At 36.7% G+C, this 24,944-nt stretch overlaps 1 protein-coding gene across 1 annotated transcript in view; it reads right to left on the reverse strand.

The window, feature by feature from the left end:
- LOC129262113 (uncharacterized) overlaps positions 1-24,944 on the reverse strand; it is a 42,724-nt gene that overhangs the window by 13,033 nt on the left and 4,747 nt on the right. The gene's annotated exons all lie outside the window — the stretch shown is intronic.

Raw genomic sequence — 24,944 nt, forward strand, 5'->3', positions numbered from 1 at the left:
TGATCACTGTATCAATGCAATTCTCCTGATGCACTTATCATCCATATACCAAGTGCATTAAGAAAGTGCAGACAAGACCCACTCTAATAAGTAGATAATCTTTCAACGAATATGCAGTCATAATTATCAGCATCTTCTCTCGGAGTAATTTCCCCCTCTAAAACCATTTTCTAGTGCATGGTGATTTCCAGGTAAATGTCACTACTGGTCGCTTGTAGCGTTCCCTTCAAAAGATCCCGCACTATACTGAGGTTTCCATGTTAACAGAAGATATTCGGTACAATGCTTGATGGTGTACTGTATTAGATGCACCAACGTGGCGCTGTCGACGGGTTCCATTTATAATAACATGAATAAGGTCTACATCATCCAGTTTCCAACAAGAAATGGGAGATTATCTGTTGAATGCCATAGCTGCTGAATCAAAACGAAGAAGAGTATATGATTCAGTGGATAATGCAACATGTTATTTATTTCGCTTAAGCATAAATATTCTTACAGCCCAGTAAATTATATATGCATAAAAAACCCATCTCCATGCAGCACTATCCTTCATGGGGCCACTATGTAGGGAAATAAATCCTGTTCACTGCATGGGGGAGAGGTATAATCAGATCTTTATTTATTTATTTATTTATTTATTTCTGATATTTTGACAGGGTAGCCCATTCACCAATAAGTAGTGGTCTTCCATGGGGCCCTGAATAACAATAAACATATTTACAAAATGCATAACGTATGTACAGAATTTTACGGCATTAAGATTCACATTAGGATTTGAATGTAAAACGAAACATTAACAAACTTAGCAGCAAACAAAACGCAGACGGGCACTCGTTTGAAGTATAATTAAATATCAATAAATCAAATTAACTAGAACGACATCTTGAAAATACTGATAATATACACCAAATCGTCACGGTCATGCTAACACAAAATACGCACAACAGTGGATGTTCCGCAAGTTATTTATAAATTACAAGTTCTTCTAAACATTCTCTTAAATGAAATGACAGAAGGAGCTGTTCTAATTGAATTTTCAAGCTTATTCCATTCAAATATTGAAGAAACAATTGGACTACACTTATAACAATCAGTGCGAAACTTGGGCACGCGTAAATATCCACTGTCTCTCTGTCTGGTATGATGTTCATGTACATCATTTGGATTGGTTAAGTTTACCTGAAGGTAAGAAGGTGCTAAATTATGAACACATTTAATTAACAAACAAAACAGTGATTGGAAAAAAGGTACCAATACACTGTTTCACAAAGAACTGAACCAAAGATATGAAACAGGATCCGAAAACGTCTGACCTAGAAAATTACCAGCAGAAAATCAAGGAAAGTATCACGGTTACTTACTTTAAGGGGCAAAGGGTTAAATAATAATTTGTTGATTTCAAATAAATAGCTATATCAACTTCTTTTTCAAACTCAATCATTAAGCTGTGAGGATTATGGTACAAAATAAAAGTATAACATTTTTTTTGGCCTTGGGTGTATCATATTTTCTATATCCTATTTCATGAAGCTTCAGAGGGTCTTGTAAAGCATTTTTGGTATACTACCAAAATGTACTTATCCTATATTTTTATACAAAACTTAAATTGTTGAATAAATGAGTTAATGAATAATAAGTTTCATGTTGCTTAAGAGGTTCTAAAGATATGTTTATATTTCGAAGAAATCGACGGTGTCAAACAAATTATTTTTCTCGCTGTAGCCCATGTATAATTTTTGTTCATTTTACTTGCTCTTGGACATTAAAACAATACCAATACCTATTCTAAAAAGAAAAACCTGTGACTTCAGCAAATGCTGAGCTACCTCTTAATCTATATCATTATTTGTTCAGGGAAAATACATCCCCTCGTCTTACATCCACTCGAACTAGAATACGGACAGGTGATTTTGTTTATATCAAATCAAAAGCAGGTCAAAAACATCTAAGATGCAAGATGAAAAATTCATTTAAGAATCGAAGCAAGTCGCATACGCCTTGTGACCTTCTGAAGGAAATGATCTAGATAGAAATTATATCGTGGCGTAGTTGGCACAAGATACGTATTTTTCACACTAATACCTTGTTTACACGCTGCATCGGATCGCGGTGCAGACTCGCCTGTTTTATTCTATCCACTGCTGATCTATGTTTTTGCCCCGCGAGCCGACTCTGATCCGCGAGCTGGGACAGCGTGCAAACGCGAGGCAAGATAACCCGCGAGCCGAGTCTGAAGCGTGTAAACACGGTATATGACACACAAATGACTGGGTATATTCGTAAAAAAGTGACTGAATTGTACATGGAAATACATAGGTGTCATCATGTAAGAATAAGCCAACTCAGGCATTTAAGAAATCCTTTTCTCTCTCGGCATATTTATTTTGCTGGAATCAATTTATCACTGCCTAAAAATTGTAATTCATATCTATTTAGAATGTAATTCATATTAAATTTGTAAAGCACACTCAAGGTTTTTTGCTCTCTTCGTGCACGTGACTACAGTATTCCTGTTAAATTGGTTAAAAATACTGTTAGTTGTTGTATTTTACATGTTCCGCACAGTTTGCACGCTGTTGCATGTTACGCAGCTCGCCTGCCAAGACCAATCGCATTATGGCGGCAATGATGGTCGGGCAATGACGTTCTTCTCCCTTCCCGTCACGGCTCATAAGCAGTAATTTGCTTTCGTCACATTCCCAAACCAAGTCTCCCTGAAAATCCATCTCGTTATTATTCGCTCCTTTTCTTTCCCAGTGCTCTTGCAAAAATCGGGCAACCATGTCAGGGGAAAGGCCTGGATTCACCAGCCAACGAACCTGATTGCATAAGCAGCGAGGGATCACTAAAGGGGTGTACTCTTTTCAAATGTAGGGCGAAGCTCTCATAAAATAATGATTTCCATCCAGCCAGATCGTGAATCATAAGCTAGATGATTGGTTTTGCAAAGGAGGTTGACGGAATGACATCAGAAATAGAACTAAAATTTGACTTTTCAATAATACACATTGCGTAGGCTCTACTTAATTATACAGTAAATTCATTCATCAATTCATTACATCCATTCATCAATTATTAGCACTTCATTTTTTACAGTGAATGCGTCCATCAATATATTAGCATGTCTTAACTGTTTTAATGACTTTTGTAACTCATTTGTTCACTTTACTACACAAGCGTTATTTCGTTTTTGTTCACCACAATTTTTAACAGCGGAGAATAGTCGTATTACGACATTAATCACGATGCAAGAATTTATTTTCAATGAACGGTTTACGACTGCTATATGCATTAAGCATAGAACACACTTATTTTTCTTTCCTGGTCATTAAAACCCTGACGCATGTTACATCATCAAAGCCAACACCAGTCTCAATATATATATCTCTTATAAAACCAAAACGTCATAATATGAAACAATCATGAGGTAGGCCTATAAAATATTATCGGATTGGCTGATAGCTGTTTTTGGTTCAAGGCCAATACCAAGCAATCTTCTAATTTCTCTTGGGAAATAACAATCCGACCTTGGCGTACGGAAGGGGATGCCACTCCAACATGTCCAGGACGAAACACTGGTCAATCGGTACTGGATCATTTTTCTTCTAATACCATTACCCACAGAAACAGATTTAAGTTCCAGTCACACCACGAGATCATATCCGAACCGACCGATTGTGTCCGTCGAAATAACGTATTAGCGTTGATCGGTCTGGCGTCGCTTTCTTTCTTCTGACTGCAGCGAAGTGGGGTTCACGCATGGGAAGGAGGGCTCGCTGATCACGTCATAATGCCAGTTCACTAAAGAATGAATTTTCACTCCTTTTCACGCTATCCACTCCCATGATCTGGAGTGATTTCGGTGATTACTCGTTTTGGTGTGCCCTGTTATTAAAAAAGTCGTTACGTATAGCATTTAGAAAAATACGAGAGAGGGTGTATACGATGTGAACTGGACTTTGTTAAGATTATTTTGTTTACGATACCCAGTACACAACGAAGTAAAGGTCTAAGTTAAATACTGCCTGTGTAGTTTTCTTGCCAATAATCTGTTTAAAGGACAAGTTCACCCCATCAAAAAGTTGATTTGAATAAAAAGAGAAAAATCCAACAAGCATAACACTGAAAATTTCATCTAAATCGGATGTAAAATAAGAAAGTTATGACATTTATAGTTTTGCTTATTTCACATAACAGTTATGTGCACATCCTGGTCGGTATGCAAATGAGGAGACTGATGACGTCATCCACTCACTATTTCTTTTGTATTTTATTATATGAAATATGAAATATTCTAATATTCTCCTCATTGACAAGTGAAACAAAGATTAATTCCTCCCTGAACATATGGAATTAGCATTTTTTGATAATATATGGTTCAGTCAAGTTGGTCGTCATTGTCAAATCTGTAAAAAAATGAAATATTGTATTATTCAAACAATAAAAAACAAAAGAAATAGTGAGTGATGGACATCATTTGCCGACTCATTTGCGTGTCACTGAGTTGTGCATATCACTGTTTTGTGAAAAATAAGCGAAACTTTAAAATGCAATAACTTTCTTATTTTACATCCGATTTTGATGAAATTTTCAGCGTTATGCTAGTTTGATTTTTCTCTATTTATTCAAATCAACATTTTTCTGGGGTGGACTTGACCTTTAATTTCGATCTATTTATTTCATTTTATGTATTGTATAACTTGTCAAATCTTCATTGTGCGCCTTAAATGACATTATCGACAGATATGTGTGATATATAAACCTTGAATTAGTATTATCATTATCATCATCATTATTATTATCAAAATCATCAGCATTATCATTATTATTAAAATTGGAATGAACGAATATTACCCTAAAGCGAAGTTATATAATTGCTCTTGATGTTAGGTTAACTACTATATGACGATGACACGATTAATAATAGCTTAATGTCAGTTGAATGGGCAATTAATGCATTTAGGTGCAACATGAAATGGGTCAGTCCAACTATTTTTACCTCCAATAAATTGTGCGATTCTACTGAGGCCTATATTATTCATATCATTAATGTATTAGATTCTGCCTAATTTCACCTACTCCATGTTGATTGGTAATGGCGACAAGTATAGACAGAAAGAACGAATCAAAAATCAGAAAGGACGGATCATTTGTTAGTGAGGTTGTTGGTTACTAAGCATAAAAGAAGTATATGTTTGTTTAGTAGTGGTGGTAGTAGTAGTAGTAGTAGAAGTAGCAGCAGCAGCATTAATAGTAGAAGTAGCAGCAACAGCATTAATAGTAGAAGTAGCAGCAACAGCAGTAGTTGTAGTAGTAGCAGCAGCAGCAGCAGAAGTAGTATAGTAGAAGCAGCAGCAGTAGTAGCAGTAGTAGTAGCAGCAGCAGCAGCAGTAGTAGTAGAATTAGTAGCAGCAGCAGCAATAGTGGTGGTAGCAATAGTAGTAGTATAGTAGCAGCAGTATGAATAGGTGGTAACTACTATTTTAGTAATTTGGTAAATGGTTATCAAGTAGTAGAATGGATAGAATGGATATTTATTCACTTCGTATGAAATTCATTAAATTAACCTCTTTTGGTAAATTGGTAAATTTCTTAAATGTTTTGTTCACTATTTCAGTCTATTTTTTCTACAGCATATGATTGGTTCTGTGTTATATGACTGTCACGGAGTATAGGTAGATGATTAGATGATGCAATTTCGTTAGGATCCCGACTGGGTATCTGTTTTCCATATAATATAACACCATACATGTATCTCATGCATGGAATGGACTGAAAATATGAGTATATTGTATTTCATAGGTTGTCATAGTTATCATAACAGATTCGAATCAGTGATATTTCAATACACCATCACCGGACCATAGTGGCACGAATCGCATTGTTATATTTTATATGTTGACATCATCACGGTGAATAGAACTACGTTGTAAATTGTAAACCGCGGCGTTACATTCACTAAGGTGACGTCATCGCTTCTTAAAAGCTGCATAATCAGGCACTTGATGAAGTACGCGCTAGTGCGTACGCGTCGATGTCATGAAGCACGCGCTTACTGTATTTTTCTTTAATTTTTTTATCTTATGACGTTGAAGGATGAGAGCTTCAGCAAGTATTGCGAGTTCATCAGCAAGCCATAACATAAATGCAAGTGGTGACTGTACATAGACTATATAAAATAACATATATTGCCTGGTCTATCATGTCTATATTTTTAAGTAAATAACATTTCAACCCCCCCCCCGCCCCGAAGTTATATTTTCCCTTGAGAAAAACATAACGCCGTCGGGGAAATGAAATTTTATATTAAAACTCTCGGTAGGCAATATCTGTATAAATATTTTATTCCAGTTTTCTGATATGCAATCATTTGATATGTAAGTCAATTGCTCAAAGCGCAATTTTAAATGAAAATATTAAAAATGAGCAAAGAGGGCGCTTGATATCATCAAACTTAAAATTCGATTTTTTTTTTTGCAAAGAATCAACTGGTAAATAATACAATTTACCGGTCACGACACTTACTGAGTTTCAAATATTAGATCTAATTACGATCAACACTTTATAACTGGAATTGCCCCTTTTTCTAGGGGGGGGGGAGAAAAATAAGGATATGAAAATAATGTTAAGATGTTTCCCTCTTTCCCATTCGTCTCTATCGTCCTATCATCATCATCACCATATCATTCACAACCACTTCTACCCAACTCTCTTCATTTTGCCCCCACCCCACCCCCTCTATCTTTCTGTCTCTCTTTCCTGGCATTGATCTACTTCTACTCCTCACTGTAATTATTCGTCGTCGGTGCATTAGGACTGTCGCTGGATGGATTCTGTCCTATTCATAATTGCAGTCGTCCTCGTGTCCCAAGCGACCAGACCATTATTTTGATTATGCATACACTCAACACCTTCTTAATTCATAGAGAGATGCGCTATTTTTATCTCCAGAAATGATACACACTGTCATGGTGCACTCTTATGTATCCTACTTGAGTGTAAGGGGTTCATCTCGGTCTATTAGTACGTCATACCATCCATTATTTTCCACAAGCGGAAGAGGGATATAAAATCAAAGGCCGAAGTAAGCTGCATTCTGGAAGGGGAGTAAGCTAAATTTGCCGGCAATAATTACACGTAACGTCCAAAAGAGCAAGACCATTATAAACATTAACAGAAGTAGTAGTAGACAAAAATGACATGCCAAAAAAAAGTTTTCATCACAATCGCCTTTCCTTGACGCCACGAGTGGCGCCCCAACATTCCAGCGGTGAGGGTGCAGGTCTCCTATACCCCCTAAGTTCGACAATGGTCGTAGTAGCATCAGTAGCAGCTGCAGAATTAACATTGTTTTGTTGTTAATGAAAGTCGTTTTATATTTACGACTACACAGGCCTACTTCTGCTTTTAAAATGTACATATTTAGTTTCCTATCATGTGAGAGTCGTTGGCATTGAATTGCACCCATCAGGAGAAACATGTGGCCTTTTTCGAGACGGGAGCAGCGTATACGCGACCAATGATAATCATAATAATAATGTGGCCCTAACCCAACACGCAGCCACCTTGTCTACTGCCGTCTATGCTTTTCTTGGCAAACTCCTATGCTTCATGTTACAAATCGATAACTTAGTTTGAGAAAGGCTCTCTGTTTGTGGCCCTGACGTCTATGGTTCCCCTCTCAATACAATTACTTCCAGCACTTCGTCAACATGAGATCAGGGTATGTGCAGTGTCTTGGAGAATATGGCGCGGCGTAGGCTCTCATCAACCCAATGTAAGGGGACAGGATGAAGACATTATTGGTACATTTGCGTAACAAAGGGTTCTAGAAATATACTTCAAGACGAAGAGGCATTTGAAAACGATCACCTCATAGGCCAACTACTTGGGATATACGCCAGAAAATATGGTAAACTGGGTCAAAACTGGACTGTTATGGAGACGTCTCAGAATGTGGTCCTAAACTCATTCTTCCTTTTTCCGTTTCGTTTCATGTGTGAACGATCTGTAATGCGAAGGAAAAACATCTTCCAGTCAACTCGTAGAGAGAGTTTAATGTATTTGGAATTGGCATCGAGTTATCTCCATGGCGGATGTATTGGGTGCGTCACAGAAGGCGTCAGTCCCCGTGGTCATAATCAACTGCTTTGACGCAGCCCCAAATTGATCACCCCTTATGCATAATAGAAAGGAGATTCCATCTGTAACTGCCATTGTGTTTATATCTGACTCGTTTGATACATAAAGGGTTGGGGTTTTCCCCTGTGAGCCCCTACTCATAAACCGCTTTCCTCTCCCGCTGGTAAGGTGGCGTTTATTCCCTGCGTGCTTCTATCTCATCCATTTAGCGCCTCAGCTGGCGTAGCAATCCCTTTCAAGTAGGATATCAACATGAACGACCTGAATGCCGATCAAGTAAAATATGATTCCAATGCCCCATGGCAAGAGAGTTGACTTACAGCTATACATTAATGTTGTAATATGAATGCACGAATCTTGCTTGCTACGTGCATGCCCCGGCGTGTTTTAGTCGCAAGCAACAACACACTCACAATCTGTTGAATAAGTTTTCACCTAGTTTACTGTCGTACTATTCAAGAAAGTCTGAATGAAATACACTTTTGAAAGTGATTTGCAATAATCTGAATTTTTATTACTTTTTAGTTTCTTTATTCAATTCTTAGATTCATCATTCATTCTTTTTTGCCTTAAGTTTTGCACAATTTACCTCTCATGGAATAATCAACTGAATGATGTAGCATTAAGTACATGAGTAGGATCGTAATCAGGATTATACTTATGAAGGGGTTAGTATTCATTTTTATTGATTGGTTTTTCGGAAAGTGGGGTGAACAAATGCTGCAAATTATTCATTTAAAATTACAAAATTCATTTGGAATAATGAGGTAAAATATTTTGATAAGAACGATATTTCTAATGAAAAAACAGAACGACAAATATTCTCAAGACGAAGAAAACTCAAGTTAGAACAGGCAGTAAATACACACTACCATTTGATTAAGGTGTGTTGAATCAGTCATAGACCAACCGATGAAAGGTGTAATGAAGGGGTAGCTTGGATAAGATTCGCATAATGATAATGCTGGTGATCTCCAGTGTATCTATCAGACTTCGTTTACCAGATACTTTCCTCATATCACGACTCGCCTCCGGTGTTTCAATGTTTCCTTTAACACACTCCTCGGGCGGAAACGTCATCATTCTGTAGGAAGTCATCATCACTGCAAATTGCTGATGATGTCTTTCGAGAGAAAGATATCTCGAGTTGTTACTGATATGCCGTAAACATACACGCGTCGGACCGAGCCTTGCTGTGGCGCTGATCCGTGAGGCATCTACCGTTGCAAAGATCACCGCGCGAGATGTCTAAAAGTAGGCTCTTTGAATATCCACCTTGACATACAACTTACTCCTTTCCTTCTAACGATCTCCACTGGACTTCAATCCCCAGAGGCTCGTTACGGATACGGTTGTAATCAAATGCAACTAATACAACATTAATATCATCTTGATTCTCGGCCGATCGGAATTGCGCATTAAGAGCTTGCGATGCATTCAGTATTCATGAAAATACGCAAGTGTCTTGTGTTGTTTCCTCGGCAGGCTTTGACGCAACATGCACAAGCGATTTACCCTAATTACTAAAAAAAAAAAACCTGCGTTCTATAGGCTCTTGGCTATCTTTATACTGTCCGATAAGTAATCTAAGCAGTACGCTTTGCATGATATATGCTCTCATATTATTCCATTAGTATTGATTTATTTTTTTCAAAAGTGAAGTGATACGAATTCAATTCAAGGCTGAGCCAGCTACTTGGATGATCCCCAACATGTGTAAAGACATTGCATCTTTTAATAAATATGCCCAGTCGATGGACATATTGCAACGACCAAATTAAGATTACAGTCACAATTTCTTCCAGCGACTGTATATATCGTGGCCATTCTAACATTATTTATCACATTAACCCTTTCTTTCGATATTCATAAAGGAAATTTTGGTCTCTTCAAAGCAAAATAGTATCAAGAAACCTTATTTACTCACGATATTAAAACTGGTCCTATAATTGGGTACTGATTACAACCTCGAGGCCAAGAATTCCTCGTCTGAAAAAATCTTTACTTCAGATGTAGAGTTGTATAGGCTACGAAAGAGAGCCCAAAATATAGATAAGGGGTTGAAAGTCACAAGCAAATGCAGGGTTAGTAGTCCGTGGTTCAAGGCTGCACTCGGATAATAATGTTACCATCCCGGGGGGGGGGGGGGGGGAGGGGCAGTCAAATATATTGCTGTACACATGCGTGACCCAAAAAAACGCGTTTAAATTGGTGTTTTGTTCAGTTTTGGGTGTGGGCCGCGCGTGCACTCGTTAAGGGTATCAAAAACACCGATTTTCTCAAAAAAGGGTGGTTTTGAAAGACTGCATGGTCAATGGTCAACTGCGGGGTCAAACGTGTTTAGGGTATGTTTCTTTTTTCCAATTTTTTTTTTTAAGACTAGTCAAACGTTTTTAGGGTATGTTTTTTTTCCCCAGGGTCATATTCTGGCGACAACTTGTTTAGGGGCCAAAATGTGTAAATAAAGCCCTCGAAAAACTTGTTCAAGGGCTTATTTTGCACACAGATAAAAACTCGTTTAGGGGGTGTTTGGAAATACTTTGGTCACCCATGTGTACAGCAATACATTTGACTGGAACCCCGGGGTTACAATATAGTTCTATAGCCTTATGGGCCTATTGTAGCCATGAAGCTATTCTGTAACGGTATGAGTGCCTACTGTATAAATGTCAAAGTGATAAAAAATACACCCACCCCCACCCCAACCCCCCCCCCCCCCACACACACCAATGCTCTTGCTTCATATGGGGCCTGTTACATAAAACTTTTTACCTGAGAAAACTCTGGTAAAAACTGAAAACTAAGGTTAGTGTGATTTCTGCCATCGACTTTAACACAGGGCAAAAACTCCGGTAAAAACAACCTGAGTTTTCTCAGGTAAAAAGTTTTATGCAACGGGCCCCTGGTGAACACTGACATATTAGTCGCGCGTGTTTCTTGTGTCCAAGCTTAGTCCATTTCCATCCGTAATTTTACTAAAGTTATTGCCCTAATTATAAATGTACCTACTTGCAATGCCCTTCATGTGTCGAAAACGATACACATAACATCCATGATCTCACTGACATTAATGTCCTTGGTAACTGCATGCACTTGCAGTCAACCCTCTGTGTCCATACTATCATTGACACATCTCTTCGACTGAACTTGCCGATGATCATATGAACAATGTTACACGTATTGCAGACTCCTGGCATGCTCAATGATCGTGCCCTTACGATGGCAGATGATGCAACATACATTATTCTTTTACGGGCTCTGTGAATTAAATCGAACTTAGATAAAGTATGAACACGGTCGTCAGATCAATTTCGGTAGCATTCACGTGAAGCAAAGCAATCAAGTGATTAATCCCTTCATGACCATCTGGCCAGCTTTGACATCAACCTACTCATGCTAAAAAAAAAAAGAGTCTACCAATTAATATTATACACTCTGGCAATTGATCTCCCTTTTTCGTTTCTTAAGTTCCCTGCTTTTTGCTCTCAATTTCTTCTTGCAATCTGTACAGGAAAATTCAATGATATTTATGAAATATCAGTTTCTCGATAATCGGGCCAAAGTTACCGGCCCCTAAAACAAGCACGAAAATGAAACTTAGTAAAAATCCCTTGCCCTATATCTTGCTTCGATATGTTTAGTGCCTGTTCTATATTATAACGTTTAGATTACTATTTTATGAAAATCGCATGTAGATCGATATGACGATATCGATACCTAATCTCAACGGAAGGGCATCGGCTTGCGTTGAAAGTGAGACTGAAAAAAGGGCGGGAAAACGAAAACACAGTGCTTGCCTTTCATCACGTAGCTTGGACGTGCACATGTATGTAAACATCATAGCATTGCAACCGGATTATGGGGTAATCTGTGCCAGCGGAGAAATATCGAAACAGGTGAAGACAGATAGTTATCTCCCGGACATTTTGAAGAGCACGGCTTCAGGATTCTTTGAAGATGTTGAAGAAGAGAGAATCGCTTGAGAGACATGTTTACGATCTCATATTCTACGAATCCGTTTGATCCGGCCATAAACATGATAAAAGCAGTGCAAACATTTCAAATGCGAGCTTCTCCTATTTTGGACAGTCATTGGAAATTGGACGCACTAAAATTGTCATAAAACTTCACATTCAATTGAGATTTTGGATTCCGGGGAATTATTAATTTTTCTTTAACAAATGATAATTGGGTATGACAGCATGAACTGGCATATAGATGACGGGAGAGAGAGAGAGGGGGGGGGGGGCTTGCGGGCTGTGCCCCCGAAAAAGTTTCCTTTGCGAGTTTGGTGTTATATTGTAATATTTGGTGGTCATGGGATATCATATTTTACAGCCATGGATGCTATCTAAATATAAGAACTAAAAATATAACTATCCTTCATCATTTATCCCGAAGGAGACTTGTGATCATTCCCCCTACATCATTGAAGAGGGGTCCGTAAAAGCACTCCCTTCCCCAGCTTGTGCCATGGCGTCCATGCCGAGTCTTGATAAATAATGACTCAAAATTAACCCCTCTGTAGACCCCTTCAATCAAGTTCACGAAAACATGTTCTTCTGCTTCCTATAATTACGGTCAGACAACATTGGCCAAGCAGTAATGGCTCGACTTGAGGCATTCCATCATGTTTCAACGAGATTCCTATTCTGAATTCTAGTCACGAAAAACAAAACAAGTATGCCTACACGACGCTCAATAATCCAATGGCAAACATTAGTTATTGTCCTTGGAATCAAGCTGTCAACCGTTCTCAGTGAAACATGGGAGCATTTTTAAACCAAGAATGTATTTTATTGCATCTATGAAAAAGCAAAGTCTCACTTATTCAATTGTACTGAGAGCACAACATTCTCATCAAATACCTCCCCGAAGGATCATGACATTTGTATGAAAGAGAGGAAAAAAATACAATTCCACGATTGCGACTTCCTTTACATAATGAAAACAATGAAGTAGCAACAGCATTTTGTAATGACCACTATACCATGTATACCAACAGAAGTCAGCAGCTAAATCGATTTCATCGCACCTCGCCTTTAAAGTATAACATGGAGACGTCTGTCGATGGGGGCTTTACCCGTAGTGGCTATTGGGAAAACATGAGGCCCTTTCAAGCCTGATAGGCGGGCTAAGCAACGAGTGTGAGGGTAAATTGGAACCAAGTAGTTTATTTCATGATAGTTATCAATTAGGAATTCCCGACAGTTCTTTTTTTTATACTTCCATGATGGAAACAATCATTGATAAACAGTTGAGCAATTGTGTTACTGCATGGGGACTTTGTGACGCCAATAGAGAAAGAGATAATGAGATAGAGAGAGTAAGAGAAAAGGGAGATAGAGAGAAAGAAAAAGAGGGAGAGGGAGGGAGACACGGGGAGATCACGGACTGAAAGATAAGTAGAGAAGACCGAAAGAGAGAAAGAACGATAATGAAGTAGGATAGGAGTGATCTTCGTAAGATATGAACTTCGCGAAACCGAAGATGCAAGTAGTTTTAAAAAAAAGCAATGGAACTTAACCTAATTACCAGGGCAGTGTAACCTATTGTAAGATTAAGCGTAATTTTACGCCAATGGCAAACCATACACAATGAAACAATTAATCAGTTGTAAATAGCAAGGACATGTCTTCATGTAACAAGGTGTGGGTGCATGACAAGAAAGATATGTATATATATATAAACCCCTCAAAAAAGTTTGGAAATCTGTGTTTGGCCATTAATTCCTCATAACTCACAATTTCACACAATGCATATTTTACATCATTCAAAAGATCATTTATTTTTCTTCAAAATGATACCATGCTTGTTATGATCATGCCATCACGGAAAGAGCAGGATTCAAAAGTGCTGGATGAGGTCTGAATTAAAAAGCTGCAAAACGAGCAAAAAAAGTTTGGAAATCTGAGTTTGGCCATTCATTTTTCCCAGCTCCCAATTTCAAACAATGCATATTTGATATTATTCAAAAGATCATTCAATTCTATTCAAAATGATACCATGCTTGTTATGATCATGCCATCACGAAAAGAGCAGGATTCAAAAGTGCTGGATGAGGTCTGAATTGAAAAGCTGCAAAATGAGCTGAAATAGTCATGAAGGGTCAATACAGAACATGATTCCTTTGTCTGTGTCAATAGAGATGAACATCCATTCAAATCAAGCCACTGCTTCTGTAGTAATGGTTCTGTGAGATAACATGGTTTGAGTCGTGGTTTGAAATACCCATGCATGTTTGTTTGTTTGTTATGTGTTTGCTTGTGCAGAGTTGTGTTTGATTCCATGTTAATGTTGATGTTAAGGTCCATGAAAATAATTAAAAGAAACCGCTGAGAAACTCACTCATCACCACGGAAAAAAGAACACTGACCTGCAATATTGTGTCATTTTGCAACTTTTGAATTTTGACCTTGCTGTGTTTGCTTGTGCAGAGTTGTGTTTGATTCCATGTTAATGTTGATGTTAAGGTCCATGAAAATAATTAAAAGAAACCGCTGAGAAACTCACTCATCACCACGGAAAAAAGAACACTGACCTGCAATATTGTGTCATTTTGCAACTTTTGAATTTTGACCTTGCCCCACATTTCAAGGCACTGTACCTCCATGTGAACCATAATCATATCATGTAGGGTATCATTTTAAAGAAGATTAAATGTTCTATTCATTGATATTAATTACACATTGTTATTTACTAAAACCGAGGAGGGATTTTCGATCAAAGACAAATTTCCAAACTTTTTTTGAGGAGTTTATATACATATATATAAAACGTGCCCCTTAAGGAGTCAACACTGCAGGAAAGAACACAGTATCACACGGTATGATAACCCTGTGTTCATGTAGTGGACTATGTGAAAATATTATTCACACTGTTGAAATGCCCAATTTAAACACTGTGGACACGTGGACAGTGTGACTGTTTACAGCGTATTAACATGGTCGAATATGTGAATACGGGATACACACTGTTAAAATCTTCAAATTTAACAGTATGTAGGTGACTTCACATCGTGTTCACTGTCCTCCTCACTGTGAACACATTGCGAACACACTGTATTCTTTCCAGTTGGGAAAGGAACCACAAAAAAGGATTAAAATCTGGGGTCCACGTTCCTTTGTTTAAAAAAAAGAGAAATGGAAAGACTAATCTGTTTTTAGAAAATGTCGCCATGAATAATAAAGCTGAAACTCTAGAAGAACATCAAGATTTGGGAAGGAGATTTCGAAAGCAAAGGAAATTAGAAACAAGAGGATTTATCGAGCTTCTGGACAAGAACAACTACATTTTCTTGAAAAAAAACAAGTGAAAGTGCCTCATGCATGCATGCATTTATCTTACAGCAAACATATTCTGGAAAAAAAATGTAGTGGTCTGTTTTGGCATGGAATAGTCTGTTGTGGCATAGAAGACGCCATCAAAATCGTGCGACGGAATATCTTAGTCACTTTGGAACATAGTGACATCTAAGAATGAATTTATACATACTTCTTTCCATAAGAGCCTCTTAGAGTCCATCGACATCGGAGAATGCTGATGGCTTACCGCATCTACTCCTTCTTTTTTTATTATTTAACTGAGATGAGATTCGGGAGATGGGCGGTTAGGAATAAAGGGGTGGTGTATTTCGTAGCGGGTTAACCTCTTCTGTGTGTCTAGGAGAGATGATGCGGTCTCACGCCCCGTGCTCTTGAATAATCATGGCAAGATTGCGGGTTCTGGGAACTAATGGTAAAGAATAATTACAGGGCTGGGTATCAGGTGTCATCAAAACCACCGACTGGAATGAAAGTTCTTAAGGGTCTCAGACTCAATTATTTTTTAAGGAAAAATGCAAGTTAGTTTAAAAAATACTACATACAAGTGTGGCATTACCAGTATCATGGCTTTCTGTAAAGTGGGAAATAATATCATCTTGAAGGCTACTTACTGCAAGCGTTAAGTGAAACATTGCGTGGTCATAACGACACAAAGACGTGTAATAATATAGTGTGACAATCACGCCCTTCCCTCCTGTCTCTCTTCCTCTGCACAAACTACTGTATATAACTTTCTCTCCTCACCCATTTTGGTAAATCCTCGTTTTTAATTCCCTCTTCATGTAGCTACAGTTGAACGCAATTATGTATAGTTTGATCACATTTTTACCTTTTCCTTCTTCCCTAGCTCCCTCTTTACCTATGAGGATGGTGGCTAAAAGATATCTTTGCTTTCACCATCATTCTCTTCCAATTCCATCCCTGCCATTTCCCAGGACGATGAAAGAGGTTGACACCGCTCTTCCTCCCTTCAAACCTGACCTTTCCAATCCCTGACATTCGCAATCACATTATGCGCCTCCTTTATTCAATGAAAGAACCATACAAAAGCGCAAGGCCTGTCGCGCCCCATTAACCACCGTATAAAGACAAACAACGGAGAAAATAGAATATAAACACGAAAAAACGAGAGGATATGAATTCCCTAGGGGTAAATCTCAGGATCTACGCTGCAGCTCTCCGACACGACAGAACCATTACCTCTCTAATTTATTCATAAGGATACATTAGCTAGCGTGCTCCAGATACATGCTCGTTGATTACATAAATCTTGGAGAATCTGCTACAACTCAACCTTAAAATAATCATTATCATAATCATAATGGCTCAAATCTCATTTTGGTATTTATATGATGCATGCATGCTCCACAGAATGCGGGGTTGTCTTTGTTATACTACCTAAAATGATATCCCCACTCTAAACGATAAACCCATATTGGATATGCTTTGGAAACAATTACTTTGTCGTAATGAGAAATTCGGAATAATGTATTTATATCATTTCTGTCCAATCCTAGGCTTGCTTTTGGCCAGCAAGGCCGATGTGTAAAAACTGTTTGTAATTAACAACAATTAAAACACTATGTAAAATGACCCTACATAATTGATTTATCAATCAAAGAATAGACAAGAGTTAAATTGAAGAGAAACAGATTTGTGTTATTGTATTAAAATGTATACTTTATAAACATCACATGCAAATTTTCTTCCCGTAATCTATGGCCAAGATCCAGCCTGACAATGATAATGAATTCCATAATTCGCGATTTATCATTAGATATAGAAACCAAAATGACTACTTTGTATGAGTTTCAGCATTTGATTTTTTAAATCAAAATTAGCGACCATAAATTTCTTTAATTCTACTAAATTTCTTTTCAAATATTCCTATGGTTCATTCATAAAGAATATAAGCATTTTATTAGCTTTCGCTTTTCATTCATTCTTTAAATGGTTTCCAGTGTGTAAAGTCATGCTATGTTGAACTGGTAGTGTGATATTGATTAGACAGTATTATCTTCTGAAAATTAGTTGAATCCCTTAGTTTACATAAATACAGTGTGCATATTATGTCAAAGGATATGCCATAAAAATACAATCACAAATATCTAGATTGACAATACCACCAGAATATTAAGCTTCATATTATTCCTCCTAATAAAGACATTTTGTCATCATTATGATGGCTCAATTGATATTTGTGTACATCGCATCCTGCCTTTAAATGCGTATTGAAGGAAGATCAAGGTTAGGCCTGGGGCCTCTACATGTAGAATACGTCAATGACTACACTTTGAGCTTGGAGTTTAAATTAGTAATAAACCTACTTTCTAGGTTCGTTTTCCTCGTTATTGGCAAAACGATACCCCTGAACTGCCTTTATCTGAGGGCAACCACTTGGAGATTTTCATCTGAGTCAAATGAGAAAAGGCATGCATCTTCTTCGCATTGGGATTTTTTTTTGATCATCTAGAACGGATGAACATCGCTCGTGAAACGTGTGTGGGTGTGGGGTGTTTGTGTGTTTGTATATAAAAAGGATCATTAGGTTGTGTTAATATAGTATTATAAGTATTTTTTCCCTTTGCTCTAGATTATTAATAATTCATTAGGTTTATTTTGAAAACTCTTATCCATGACCGTGGGAACATATTGCCTAATTCATATTGTATGTTATACTGTTTAACAAGATAAGAAGGTTCTGAATAAAATTAATTCGAGTGAATCGCCGAATGTGACTGTCCGTGGATGTTATCTAAATGAATGTGTTTCACCAACATTGATTGTCACTATGTTCACATGTTCTCATACATATACATTCAGACTCTAACTCAGGAAGCTGTTCTATACTCATTGGTTTCAGTAACGAACACCGGAGCCCTTGCTGTCAGCCGACAGAAATGGATAAGCGTCATGATGGCGATCACTTATCTCACCTGCTTTTATAAAGAAGGAAGACACAAAAAAACCTCACAAGCTTGTATAGGAGAACTCGCCCCAAGCTAAACACTCTTCGCCAAAATGTGGGGTAATCTTTGACAGTATGCCTTAGCGCCCAGATACAAGATCCTTCGCCGAAATCTCCCAAGATTGATGTTGTAACGTTGACTGGACAGATTTGCATAAAGAAGGCACATTAGATGCAGGCACTACCGCGACCATGAACGTATTGTAGTCATGTGTTGTTGTTCTTGCAATCACGGTTTGGAGTTGTGTTATTTTTTTACATGACCATTACAAGATGATTGTCATCGCTAGAAAGATGAAATATTTCCATTGCAGCTTGCAATGTATAAACACACAAGAACACCCACCACAACACACCCTCACGTACACACTCCCTCGCTGTTTCTCGACCGTCGGTCTTCCTATCTGTTTGTCTTTCTCTTACCCTATTTGTCTCTTCTTTCTTTCTTTATTTGTTTCTTTCTTTCTCCCTCTCTCTCTCTCTCTCTCTCTCTTGTTTTCGTTCTTTTGTCTTTCCTTTCTTTCCTGTCTCCTAGCTATCCTTTTTTTTTCTCTGATCTCTGTTTGTCCCATTTTGCATCTCTGTCTTTGTCTCCATCTTTCTGTATTCTCTACCTCTCTGCCCCTCTCCCTTCTTTTTATGTTTCTGATGGAGTCGCTCTGTTAGTCGGGTGTACTGCATGGCGCCGAATGTCCTACCAATATCTTAATCGCCCGAATCAGATTTCAAGTTTATTTTTTGCACTGTTCCCTATTCCCAGCTCTCCAGCTCTCTCTCTCTCTCACTCTCTCTCTATTCATCTACGTGTGTCAGGCATTTATACATCTACTGCCCTTTTTCCTTTTCTGTATTTCCACCCTCCTTCCCATTCGTCCTTTGCCCATCTTTATCTTTCATTTCATTCATTCAAACTTCATGACTTGTGTAAAATCAATGAAAATTTATATTTACAATGTTTTCAATTGCATGAAAAATTAATACATAAAGCTTACATGCATACTCTTAAGAAAAAAAAAGCAGAGAGCTTATCAGCAAAGGGCCAAACATGATATTTAATATCAATACAATTTTCAACTGTATTTTAAGGCCGTGTTGTTGTTGTTGTAATCCCTGATATCACTCTCCAATTATTACAAAGAAAATCATTAACTAATAACTCCCAGAAATCAGTTTATACTCGGTCAGTAATATATAAATATCGAAAGTTCGTGATTTAGCGGACCTCGGAAAAACATAAGCAAAAATACCAAATCATCAGAGATTTCTTTATTTCCTTTTAATAAAGCTAATCTTGAGAAATTGGAATAAAGAAGAAAGTGAAATCAGGAAAAAATATCCTCAAGGAAATAACCTTTCTTCCCTCGTATGTTGTTAGTTCAATGCCCTATCCAAGAATTACTCCTAAACATACAAAAATAATTATATTTCAAATTTAACGAGAGAGAGAAAAAAAAAATTGAAATTTTGAACATACTAGAATGATTTCAAGTCACAGCCCCTGCTTGTGAGAACTCAGTGTCGAGATATTTTCACACCTTGACAGTGTGACTGTAAACAGAGTGTTCACATGGTCGACTATGTGAACATGTGATTCACACTGTTGAAATGCTCAAATTTAACAGTGTGAAGGTGATTTCACATTGTGATCCACACTGTGAGCACACTGTGGCGCACACTTTAGGACACTGTGTTCTTTCCAGTAAATATTGTAATCGATAATATGAAATCTCTGCTCCATATTTGTGTTTCTTTTCCAAATTTCTCTATTTTCCAGATCTATCTGGTTTTACCCCCATCTCTCTAAGGTTGTATTAATGCAAGCCATTGATTTTTCTGCAGAAGAAAAAAGCAAGATGAAGGCTGAAGTAATGACTGAAATATCTGGAAAGAGAGGGAGAAAGAGGGAAGTGAAAATAGCAAAATGGATATCTGCTAGAAAACATCGCAAAGCAAAAACAAGTAAAGATTTGTAAAATAAATATTTAAAAAACGATATGAAGATCTGATTCTTACCCCCAAATCATAACAGCACCAGTAAGAATTAATTTTGAAACCTTCATGATAGAAATAAGATATGCCCATTTTGCAACCACAAATATCCTGCACCCCAAATCAAATGTAATAATACTAGTTTAAGGGGTTTAGAAAGGTTCCAAATCTACCTTCCAAAAGTTCACTGCAACCTTGATAGTGCATAATATTTCGTCTGAAAAAGGTTTAATTTTGCGTACTCCATAAAGACTAAAAAAATTGTTGGAAATATCAATACACAAAGGAAACCAAGGAAAGATAAACCAAGGAAAGATGGCGAGGGGGCGAAAGAGGAAGAGTAGGAGGAATCACTTTTTTATTTTTTTTTACTCCAAATGACCGCCAATTATATTAAATTTTTATGATTTGATTTGAAACAATAAAACAACTGATTAAAAAAATGATGGAGAAGATGAATATGTGTATTATGATCAGAATCGAGCTGGTTGGGAGAAGCAGAATGAACTGATGGCGGAATATAAAAGTGGGATGAAGAAAGGTAAAGTGTATAGCTGAGAGTGAGATTGACATGACGGGGGGAGGGGTGCTATTGGAGTGGATTAAACACATGGAGTGACATAGGGACTCTGGGTGCAAAAGAGGGGGAATTATGACGAACATAACGGAAGGAAGAAGTTATCATGGTTATCGGGAAAATAAGTTTGGACTAGTCGAGTGCGTTTTTAGGATAGCAGCATGTTGAGAAGGGGAATAAGTAGGAGGAAAGGAGGTATTAGGTGAAGAAGGTAGAAACTTTTAGAGAGACTAAGAGGGATATGTTCCTTCGAGGTCTGGATGACGTGGAGAGCGTTGGTGCAGCTGTCTTGGTTTGCGATGGCTGCGATGACTTGGTAAATGCCACCAGAAGAAAATATCGATTTTTGACAATGGACACCCCCTCCTCTGCGAGATTTTTTCCTTTGAGATTTAATCTATCTTCATAAACATCTTCCTTCCAAAACTTGATATTCTCGCAGTCGTTTCGTTACGTTTTGTTTTTGTACGCTGTAGGTATTTTATTTTGAAGGCTTCCAATTTATGGCTATAAAGTCTCATGGATATTATTAACTGAAACTGAACTTTACTGTGAAAAGCAGCAAATGCCAGGCCTGATATAATATATGTTTTTAATTATTATTTTGTTATAATGATTCCTAGTTTTATTGCCACGAAACTAAATGATTTGGATGTTCATGAAGGGTCAGTGAAAACCTGCTTGTGTAATTGCTAGAAAATGTTTTTTTCAAAGCTGATGTAAATGACATGTTAATTGATGATACTAACTGTATATGCTCGGTTTCCTTTCTACATGGGTAATTGAATACTTCAAAAAAATCCTTATAACGGTACAAAGGCCCTCTCACCCCCAACACACGCTCTCCTACCCACATTTTATTTTGTAGGAGAGTGTGTTGCCCAGCGACGGATTCGAGATTTTAAAAATGTGGGTGGGGGCAGAGGGCCAAGAAAAACAGAGTCGACCGGAGAGATTAGATATGTATATATCACCCTGAAAATCTGAGAGTAAAAAAAGTCGGTAGTCATTTTACCTCACTGAAAAACCCCACAACAAAAGCGGGTATCCCCTAGGGTAAAAAAAAAAAGGGGGGGGGGGTGACATATTATAGTACAATGAATAAATATCACGATTAAAAACATGTATAAAAATAATGTACAACCTGCAATAATGTTGAGAAAGATTAAAGATGGTAGATCAAGAAGGTAAGGCAGCGAATCAATCAAGAAAGGTATATTTAAAAAATGGATGCCTTATCGAGCGCAGCACTATCCATGGGAAAAGAAATATAGGCTACCAGAGGCCGAGGACGATATTCTTTTATTTGTATGTCCACTATTCCTATCTCATATTCTTCGCCCACATTACATGGAGATCTATCTAAACCAACATACGTCTGAGTGGTTTGAAATAACAAAAATTTCAAAAGGAGCAATTAGCACCATAAATGTCTTGCCTTCAATAACATTCTATATTTTTCATGTTTTGAATTGAATACACTAAACAAAATAGAAGGCATTGCCTTTATTCAATGAAATTTTAGTTCTTGACGTCACTCTGTGTTCGTCTTTATTTTTTAAGGAAACAATGGTTTAAAAACATCTCAAGAAACAAACAGTACCAATTACATACTTAGTCTCGTCATTTATTGATTCTCGTTTAAAAGAAAATAATAAAGTGACTTACTTTATAAAGGAGGACGAGTTCGATCCATTAAAAAAGTATATTTTATACACCGACTGGATAAGTTATTCGATCAAACGGCACATTATCTATAAAAGACTTATAAAATCTAACCGGAGTATAAGTGACCAAATCCCAAAGTTCACAAAACATTTCTATTCATATAAAACATAGTCAATATAACCAGATTTAAAAGTAAATTGAATATGATTTATGACCTACCGAGGGCGAACACTATTCTTGTTAAAACTGAAATAAAAATATTACTCTAAATGATGGTGATGATGAATAGCATTTGTATAACGCCAATTATCTGTTAAAAAAAACATTCGAAGGCGCCGGCTCCCCAGTATGTCACACATTATTCAGAAAATTGTTGGAAAAGGTAGGTCCCGTAATTTGTACTTTGATTAATAATTAATTATTCCATTCCTTTCTTTTCAATCGTAACGCAACCTTTGATATTACAATCTTTGAACTTTGACATGGATATTCCTTATATACTTCATTAAGTTTCTTTCCTTTATTTATTTTATTGTATTTACAATAAGTATTATCTGCATGGAGTCAGATGTGGTCAAATATTTAAATGATAATTTGCAATGTTCATTTCTGGTGGAATTTTGCTGAACATCAGAATTTTTTTTTTTTTTTTCTGATGTCAAAATATCACAAAATCACTTTTTGTATTAATAGTTATATGGTTCACTCACTCGCAAATTTCTCAAGAGAGTTTTCACCAGGATTCAAGATCAAAGAATGATTCAAGAATGAACAAAAAAAAATCAGCCCTAAAATTGTTTGTCTTATGTCATTAGTCATTGGCACATGAATAGGTGGGTTGGAGGAGCACATCTTAATTTATTGAATACTAGTACTTGTTTTTTACAATTCCGGTAGTTAATTGTAAGTCAGAAAATTGAGCGCTAAGAAACATTTGTTTTAAGTGACTTTATAAATCTAGAGCAACAACAATAGTAATAGTGATGATGATTATTATTATTGTTGTTGTTGTTATTATTAATAGAATTAATAATAATAATGACAATGATAATGATAATGGGTACATTTATTTCATATCAATCACAATAAAAACAAACTATTTTTAGTTTAAGGCCCACGGTAAAATAGCAACACAAATATTAATGATTACAGTGGCGGCTAAAACAAATCATTCCCATGTCCTTGATTGTTCAATGTATGGTTAAATTATTATTTACCATATGGAATGCATACATTACACAGTCGACTGTAAACACAAATCTTTGTGTGCTGAAAATGATTAATAATTCATAAATCCATTTGTTTCTTTGCAATCGCATCGTAACCTTAGAAAATAAAATCTTTGAACTTTGACAGTAAAAAATACTTTTCCGACAGGAAAAACACTGTTTCTTTAAATTGTTTTTAGCTTAGCATTTTTTGTTTTTGCCAAGAGTTCATTTCTGTGTTAGTTTAGTACAAATTATACACTGGATAGTACGAGGCATTCTTGTCCTTTTTTAAAGTTAACCTAATTGGATTTAAGGACTCGGACTGATTGCGTGCTGTCAGAAAACGGGCAACATCCAAATGCCCGTCTAACAATTATTTTGCATATATGAAATGAATTGCATAAAATGTATGCATATTGTAGCAGGTACATCCAAAAGCAATACGAATATAATCTGATTAGCAACAATGATATATGATGATTTATGTTTCAACCATGAATTGTCATCGTACTATTATGTACATAGAGAGAGTGTGGGATGCTGAAACCGTATAATTTATTTTTAATTATGTATAGTGGTAAGTATCGTTCAAGTTATCATCATAGTTTATTATTATTATTATATTACTGACAAGTTTGCCAATTAGATAAAGAGGTTATGCAATGTTTCGTGTAGCCACGTTTCAATATAATTTGAATAAAGTTATGACAAACGTTGAAACAAGTATTAAGATGCAATCTTTCTCTTGGTTTATAACAATTTCGTTCAATTGTTCCTTCATTATAATATTTTAAAGGTAAAATTCTAAACACTTAATCACTAAACACGAGCATACCCTATAAACTTATAATTTGTTTAGAATCTCTCTCAAATATTCAAATATCACAATTGAAATGTGGATGTTTTTCGATGTTTATGGCAAAGCGCCTCTATCCATTTCCGCATGAAAAGCTAACTCGTTAAAATGAAAAAAAAAAAAAAAAAAATAAGAAGTGACATAAGAAAACGTTATACGCTACTTTTATCTCCTTTAAAAAAAATCCTGAATAGGTTTTAGGTTT

The sequence above is a fragment of the Lytechinus pictus genome, chromosome 5 (genome assembly GCF_037042905.1).
Source record: "Lytechinus pictus isolate F3 Inbred chromosome 5, Lp3.0, whole genome shotgun sequence".
NCBI lineage: Eukaryota > Metazoa > Echinodermata > Echinoidea > Temnopleuroida > Toxopneustidae > Lytechinus > Lytechinus pictus.